This window comes from Myripristis murdjan, chromosome 7 (genome assembly GCF_902150065.1).
Source record: "Myripristis murdjan chromosome 7, fMyrMur1.1, whole genome shotgun sequence".
Classification (NCBI taxonomy): Eukaryota; Metazoa; Chordata; class Actinopteri; order Holocentriformes; family Holocentridae; genus Myripristis; species Myripristis murdjan.
The window spans coordinates 779,490-787,154 of record NC_043986.1 but is presented as its reverse complement, the minus strand read 5'-3'; positions in this window follow the sequence as shown (position 1 = coordinate 787,154).

The following is a 7,665-nucleotide window of genomic DNA, read 5'->3' as shown; positions in this document are numbered from 1 at the left end:
CCACCTCCAGGAGCATGTGTTTCCACCTGCGGGGGGCGCTGTAGGGACTGAAACTGGGCTAAACAGAGTCAAATGAACAGTGGTCAATGGCACTTTTCCAGAAGTGATATATAAATATATAGGGTTTTTTTACTGTATGTTGGTGAAAATAGGCAGAGACTGGTATCACACTGACCATCGTGGTGATTTTGAATATTTGGTCCATTTTAATACAATCTCTAAATATTTTACACATCAACAAACCATTTATCAAACCATGTGGAGGTAACAAAGATTGGGAAAATGTGAATTTTTGATTAAAACATTACTCTAAATGATATAAAATGATAAATCCCAAGATGCTGGATTTCACGCCACAGACCCTTCATGGCAGCTGGATGAGACTGCGCTCCGGTTCCTCCTGGTGTGTGTGTGTGTCCCAGGCCAGCCGAGGGATACGTGAGGGATAACCAACTCACAGGTGTGTGTGAAACAGTCTGAAGGCACAACATGGAGGCAAAGAACCACCTGACGTGAAGTGAAGTGCCTTAAAACCATCAGCGGCATGAAGGAAACAGGGAGGCAGCATGAAACATCCACCGGTGTGTCCTCCTTCCTGAGTTTATGAGCTCAATAACTCATTCACTCATTCAAGTTTTATTTACTCTCAAAATTACAGTAATTAAACTCATTCACAGTGTAATACAAAGCATACAATAGACTACATAAAAGACAATTTGAGCAGAAGTGAAATACATAAATACAGGTATAAAACAAGCAATTAAACATGTAAGAGAACATCCTAAAAACAGTCACATGTGTTTACCTGTTTGGCACCAGAGCATCTCACCTCAGGGCGTCTTGGAGTGTATTCCAAGTTGTAGGAGCACAAAAACTAAAAGCAGATTCGCCATGTTCTGTATAAACTCCTGTATAAGCCAACTACCTAATCAGGTGTGACAGGGTTTACAGTTCCAATCCAAAAGTGCTGAGATATAACGAGGGCAGTCTTTAATTATGGCTTTATACAAGAACAGATGCCAGTGTAGTTCCTGTCTTTCTGCCAAGGACCATCCAGCCTTGCTGTATAAGTCACAATGCTGAGTGACCCAACTATCACCACTAACCAGCCTAATCCCTGAGTGACAGACAGAGTCTGGGGCTTCAGGCGTGGCGGCTGCTGCGTGTCTGTAGATTTCATCTCCACAGTCCAAGACAGACAGGAACTCTGCCTCCACAGCTCTCGTCCTACCAATGACAGGAGAGTTAGCTCTATTTCTAAACAAAAAGCCAATCTTTTGCCACAGTTTTTTAACTGCAAGAACCTCTACATCAGGGGTCACCAATCCTGTGCCATGGAGGCCAAGAGGCTGCAGGTTTTCTTTCCAACCAAGACCTCCACCAGGTGACTTCACTGATTAGCTCCTCCTTTCTGATACAAGGTGAGGTGATCAGTGAAGTCACCTGGTGGAGGTCTTGGTTGGAAAGAAAACCTGCAGCCTCTTGGCCCTTCATGGCACATGATTGGTGACCCCTGATCTACATGGTGTCTGAATGTGAGTCCCTCATCCATCCAAATACCGAGGTATTTATATTCAGTGACTCTTTCAATTTCTGTTTTGTCCACAGAGAGAATGTGCAAGTCATTGAAACAGATATTTCTGGCTCTGGAAAACAGCATGAATTTTGTTTTACTGGTGTTAAGCATCAACCCAAGGCTCAGCTCTAATGTTGCTATTGCAACACGTCGGGTAGGGGATGACTTTAGAACGGCACTAAAATTTGAGACCAACTTCATGTACAATACACGGTTAAAATGGTTTTTGGGAATTAAATAAAAAAACATGCCCCCACTGCCCCCCCTTCAAACAAAGGAAAATGAAAGCATTATTTTTTTCAAGCTTCTCAGTCCTGTGGTTTCTGCATTTTTCTCTCAGTCTTTTACAGTTGATGGATAAATGAATAGAAATAGGTTTGATGAATAGATGAACACTCCTCAGTCAGCAGCTAAATCAAACTATAACCTACACTCTTGTTTGAAAACTGTATTTGTATGAAAACTGGCCAGAAGAAGGCAGAAGAAGCAGCATCTCAGCTGAGCTGGCAGCATGACAGACAGCCTCTTAAACAGCTGCTGTGTAAACACAAACTTTAATACCACAGGTCAAATATACTTACCCACAGTGCAGGGCAGATATTCAACTGAACTTGCATTAAATCTGGTTGGTTTAACCAAGATTATGCTGCAAGATATTTTTTTCAACTTCTTTTAAGTTCCCTCATACACTAACCTGTAGTTTTGCACATTTCCAGTTTATTCCCATAAATTCCCGTTAATTCCTATGGAAAGTTTCCAACTTTGAAAATTCCCGTACTTTTGCAACCCTAGTAGAAACGGCGTGGGCCTTTGGTTCCCAGCAAACCAGAGGATTTCCAGGTGGTTTCCGTTGCCATGGCAACAGTTGCAGCATTCACTGACATCACGGCGTCGGCAGGAGAGTTTGTTTCAGTTGGGAGAACTGAAGCAGAACTGAAGCAGAACGGAAACATGTTCTGTTTTCACAAGAAGACGAATCAAAGAATTGTCAAAAAACTGTTGTTGGTCTTGATTTTTGATTCTTTTTTTTAACTCATTTTTTTTTTACTCATAAACTTTATTGAAACTTGCGTAGTGACGTTAGCAGCAGCTGCTGTTGGTGGATCTGTCTGCCACGGCATCTGAACCTGAGGAGAACCTGAGGGAGAGAAGCTGCACGCACTCACACGCACACACACTCTGTCGATGCTTTGACACCAACTGAATGTGTACAGCTGTTGCTATGGCAACATGAACCACCTGGAAACGCCAGGTGCTGTGAACCAAAAGGCCCACGCCGGTTCCACCCGTTCTGGCTTTTGGGGTTTTTGTAAGGAGGGAGTTTCTTCTTCTTCTTCTTCTTCTTCTCCTCCTCCTCCTTGGTGGGTTCAGGTCAGAGGCTGTGGGTCTGTGGCTCGCTCCCTCATGTAATCAGAGATTAAACTCTATAAATAACCTGAACTTGACCAACAACACGACTGGCACCGCGGCTCCATTAAGCCTCAGGTCAGGTGCGGCGTTCCTCCCGGTTACGCCGCGGCCTCGACCCTCTGCCAGCTGAGGGTCGAGTGTCCGGCCGGCGTTTCCTCCGTGACCCGGAGGCCGTCGGGGGGCGGGGCTCCCCTGTGCGGGGGGCGCAGGGCTCCCCTGTGCGGGGGGCGGGGGGGCGGGGGCTCCCCTGTGTGGCAGGACAGCACGTCGTGTTTCCCCTCGTCAGCTGAGGCTCTGATGATGAAACAGCAAACAGCCTGAGCACATCGATGCAAAAAACACAGCAACAGGCGAGAACGAGCGCAGCTTTCCTGATTTGTGCCGGTCAGGGCGAGCGGGGGGCCAAAACATATATGGAGCCGGAAAAGGGGGCGTGGGGATCAAAGAAAAGGAATTTCTGAGATTGAAGTGAAAAATCTAAAAAATCTACAAGAGAAAAGTCAGAACCTGTGAAGAAAAGCAGCGGCTCTGTGGGAGCTGATCCACCGAGCTGTGAGCAACCCGACAAGCATCCAGACGGGAAACTCAGTATCAGCTGATACCTCCCTCTCACACACACACACACACACACACACACGGCTGAGAAACTCTGACTCACCGGGGCAACGTACAGTCTCTCACACACACACACACACACACACACACACACTCACTAAAGATATCAAATTTAACCCCAGACTCCTGCAAGTATCCACACGGGAAGGATAAACAGGAGTCGTCATGGCAACAGAGACAGCCCCGGGGCCCAAAACACACCGAAACCCGAGTTTAAGGCCGTGTGATGAGACTTTATTTTTATTTTAAAAAAATACTGCATTCATGTACTTTTTGCAATGTGAAAAGATCTTTTTTATTTATTTTTTATTTTATTCAACCAATTTTATTAATTTAATTTAATTTAATTTAATTTAATTTAATTTAATTTAAAAGAGCATTACAGCTGAACTGGGACTTGGTGCTTTCAAAATAAAAGCACTGTACAGGATGTCTGCGTGTCCTCGTTCCGCTGACCCTGCAGCTGAGAACAGAGAACACCAGAGACCAGCAGAACACAGAACGTCCCGTCAGCGTTTATTGACTTTGTCACTGTGAACTTTTGTCCACTTTCCTGCTGCCGGGAAAATACCTGTTCTCCTGTTCTGTTTGACGAGAACCACGTGTGCTCTGACGTTCTGCTGCTCTGACGTTCTGCTGCTCTGACGTTCTGCTGCTCTGACGTTCTGCTGGACAGAACATTGTGTCTCAGAGGTAAGATCCTATAAAAATACTCAGGAGTTTTGAGATTAAAGTTCTTTAAAAATGAGGGCAGAGTGATTTCTGATCATCTAAAGAACGCCTGCAGACATAGGCGGAGTTTGTGGGGGGGCGGGGGGGCATTGCCCCCCCTAGCGTCTGAAATGTGTCACTACATTGAGTCAAAAATAGGTCCAATATTTTTTTTTTCCTGTATACATATCTATAAACATTTAAGAATTGCAATAAAATAAGATTATTTTCAGAAATAAATCTGAATTACATTATGTTTGGTATTGTAATAAATAAAATAATAATAAAAAAAAAATGTTTGCCCCCCCCCAGCGCAAATTTCAAACTCCGCCTATGCCTGCAGACATGGGGTTCTGCGTTCTGCGTTCTGCTCTGAGGGTTCCTGCGGGCTGCAGAGGACGAGGAGGCTCTCACTCCGATCAGAGATCAGAGCTGATCGATCAATAACCTGCCTCAGATCGATGACAGCCTCCTGAGCGAGGAGCGCCTGACCGGGGTCACATGACCCGCTGACAGGTGCGCAGCGTTATGACATCGCCTCCCAACCCGATGACATCATCGCTGCTGCCAATGAAACCCCATCTCCTTGTAACCATAGCAACCTCCAGGTTATTATTGGCTGTGAAGACGAGGACTGCGTGTTCGCCTGAAATAGCACACACACACACACACACACACACACTCGTTAACACAGCACATGGCGTCAGGACATGTGACCGTTACCCAGAAGAGGAAACTTGATTTTTTTTTTTTTTTTTTTTTTTTTTTTTGGCTTCACCTCCTGCGACTAAATTTACTCCCCAAACATTTTTAGTTGTGAAGCTGAAGAGCCGCTCAGTCTGACTTTTAACTCCAACATGATCTGCTCCCATGTTTTTATTTTGGTCCGTTCCATTCACACTTTGGCTTCTACTCTTTTCTCTTCCTCTCCTCTGTGTATTTATTATAAATTCATGTTATTTCATTGTGCTATTAAACTTTTATTTACTTTATATCTACTTTTTATAGCTTTTTCCTTTTTCCTCATCCTCGTCATTTCTATTCAAGCTTTTTGTCCTCCTCCTGCTCGTAATCTTCCTCCTGGCTCCTTCTCACCTGGCTCCTTCTCACCTGGCTCTTTCTCACCTGGCTCTTTCTCACCTGGCTCTTTCTCACCTGGCTCTTTCTCACCTGGCTCCTTCTCACCTGGCTCTTTCTCACCTGGCTCCTTCTCACCTGGCTCCTTCTCACCTGGCTCTTTCTCACCTGGCTCTTTCTCACCTGGCTCTTTCTCACCTGGCTCCTTCTCACCTGGCTGTGTACGTTGTGACGTTGGGTAGACTAACGGTTAAAGTCAGGCTTCAGGAAAAGGTGTGGAGAACCAGTGTAAATCAGCTAAAAATGCCCTCGCGTTCCCTCGTTTCTCACAGCTGGAAAACACACGAGAAAAAAAATTAAAACTCAGGCGTTCCTCTCACCTGTTGCAGGTGTTCTACACTCTTTCACCAAGCCAGCAGGCCCCGCCCCCACATGTGAGTGAGAATCACGCCGTGCTGCCCCCATGCAGAGCCACCGCACCGCTCACCTGGGTCAGGGTGAGCAGGCACCGCTCACCTGGGTCAGGGTGAGCAGGCACAGCTCACCTGGGTCAGGGTGAGCAGGTAACAGCACAGCTCACCTGGGTCAGGGCGAGCAGGCACAGCTGACCTGGGTCAGGGCGAGCAGGCACAGCTCACCTGGGTCAGGGTGAGCAGGCACAGCTCACCTGGGTCAGGGTGAGCAGGTAACAGTGCAGCCACAGTCGTGCTTATTCTTACCTGTGTCAGTTCACACAGAGCCTCCTCCACCAAAACAGTCAGTGTGCACCAGTGTTCCCATGAAGGTCTCACCAAGATGTGTGTGTGTGTGTGTGTGTGTGTGTGTGTGTGTGTGTGCATGGAGGAGTGTGTGTGGTGGGAGTGTGTGTGTTCAGAACATTCCCGGCTCCGGTGTGCCGCTCTTGTTTCCTGTTTTCCGGTCCTCTGGTTTGGCCTTGCTCATGTCTGTCCAGCAAAAAGACGTTAATCCAAAGGTGTTCATATCTTTCAGATTAGATTAAGCCGAGTGTTCCTCTGAGTGAAGCTAATAGTCCAGTAATTTTAGGCCAAAATTGGGGCCAACCTAGGACAAATTGCAAGAGAAGCAAACTCAACTGATTCTGTATCCTCAGTTTGTCCTGAGTGAGGGGAAAAAAGTCCCAAGAAATCTCATTGGTGGAAAGTTTTGAAAATCACCTATTTATGACCACATATTACCAAAAAACACTGTTTTTAACACACAGGGGAAAGGGGGTCAACATTTTACTTTCAGATATCACTATAAAAATTCATAAGTTGATTACACACACAAAGACAAGAAAAAAAGTCAATTACAAGTTCTTTGAATTATTCTGTTTACACATGCATATCACACATTATCTGATTTGATATGTGCTAATGAGGAATATAAGGAATAAATGCCAGAAGAGACATTTAAACAGTAAATTAAAAGGTTACAATATATATAGTAACCTTGAATTAAAAGGTTACTGTATATATAGTAACCTTTTAATTTACTGTTTAAATATCTGTTCTGGCATTTATTCCTTATATTCCTTATTAGCACATATCAAATCAGATAATGTGTGATATGCATGTGTAAACAGAATAATTCAAAGAACTTGTAATTGACTTTTTTTCTTGTCTTTGTGTGTGTAATCAACTTGTGAATTTTTATAGTGATATCTGACAGTAAAATTTTGAACCCCTTTCCCCTGTGTGTTAAAAACAGTGTTTTTTGGTAATATGTGGTCATAAACAGGTGATTTTCAAAACTTTCCACCAATGAGATTTCTTGGGACTTTTTTCCCCTCACTCAGGACAAACTGAGGATACAAAATCAGCTGAGTTTGGTTCTCTTGCAATTTGTCCTAGGTTTTTTCATAAAATGACTGGACTATAAACCAGGAACACCTGCCCTCCGTGGTAACCCTACATTTGCAAAACTCTCTCAGATTCTCGCACGTGCTCATGGGAGTGAGCACAGGAGCGTTTTCCCAACACCAGTCGGACATTTCCATCCCATCTCTTCCCTCCAGGTGAGCAGCCTCTGGTCCGGCTCAGGTGAGGCTGCGGCCGGACCACAGGCTCTTAACCCGGAACCCCAAAACTAAACCCTGAAGCTACAGTTTAACAGCAGACGTTTAATGGATCAGAACAACAGAGACAAACCAAAGAACAGAAACCAGGCAGTGAGCACTGAACCAGCCAGCACAGAGCCAGAGGTAAGAGCTTCATACCTGGAGAGGTTTGGAGGTCCTGGATAATACCTGGAGAGGTCTGGAGGTCCTGGATAAT